Source organism: Rhagoletis pomonella, unplaced genomic scaffold (genome assembly GCF_013731165.1).
Source record: "Rhagoletis pomonella isolate Grant_MI unplaced genomic scaffold, Rhpom_1.0 Rhpom_scaffold_00008, whole genome shotgun sequence".
Lineage (NCBI taxonomy): Eukaryota > Metazoa > Arthropoda > Insecta > Diptera > Tephritidae > Rhagoletis > Rhagoletis pomonella.
In genome coordinates this window covers 2,484,407-2,485,632 of record NW_023458562.1, presented here as the reverse complement: position 1 = coordinate 2,485,632, position 1,226 = coordinate 2,484,407, and positions in this window count along the sequence as shown.

The following is a 1,226-nucleotide window of genomic DNA, read 5'->3' as shown; positions in this document are numbered from 1 at the left end:
ACTGATTTCAAATCACGCATTTTGGTCCAATGTAAATGTAATATTAGTTAAACTCGAAAAATAAAAATCATTATAAATTACAATGGGACGTACGAACACAAATACGTGAGTATAGTTCAAATTGTTTTACGACGATTAACTTTTGTTGATTTTTTTGGTCAAAATTTAAAAAATAATGATTATTTTCCGTCCCTGGTACAAATTTAAAGTGGCTAAGAAATAGCGTTGATTTTTAATAATTTTTGTTTTGCTGGCAGCTCTACGTATGTTCCTCCATATACAAAAAAAAATATTCATACCTTGTATGGAGAAAAATCCTGGAGCCGTCAACAAAAAAAAAAATTATTACATATCACCGAGATTTCATAGCTACTTCAAATTTATACATTGTTGTACTAAAATTGAATATACTATAAAGCTGCATACCATTTTTTTTAAATTCGCGTTAAAAATTTATAAATGTTATGAAAATTCGTTAAATTTTCCCAAATTTTGTATACAGTTTGAAACTTTGATTTATATGGTTTTTTTTTAGAGCAGACACCATATTTATGTACAAAAGTAAAAAAAGAAATATAGCTTGCAAAACATTGTGAATATTTAAAAAAAAAAACAAGTAATTTTTAGCAAAAAAAACCGACTTCAACTCATATAAAAAAAAAAATATATATATATATCTCATGATCCACTGATCGGATCTTAACCAGATTAGTATGGGACCACCTCTGAGACACTACCTTTCCGAAATCGGTGGGCGTGGTCCAAAGTTATGCGGTAACGTACATAAAAAAAAAAAAAAATATTCCGACGAACTGATAACCTCCTCCTTTTTTGGAAGTCGGTTAAAAACAAGGGTGTACGCAGATATAATGGAATGAGCGCATATATGTACATACATGAGAAAAGAATTTGGCCGCTACACTCAGATTTTTAAATCGTGAAATTTTTTTCTCGAGAACACGAATTGATCTAGTAAAACTGAGTATGAGGCATTATTGGTATGGCCAACATCTATCAAACCTGATATATGCGCACGAGGAGCCTATATAATAGAGGGGGACAAAATATCACACGTAAATGAATTCCTCTATTTGGCCTGTACAATATAAGGGAAACATTTCAAATTCATAAGGGATACTTTTCATAGTGATGCGGCACATATAAGGAATTACATAAGCGGAAAGATTTTCCGTCATCCCTTGTCAAATTTGGTTTGGAGACAAACC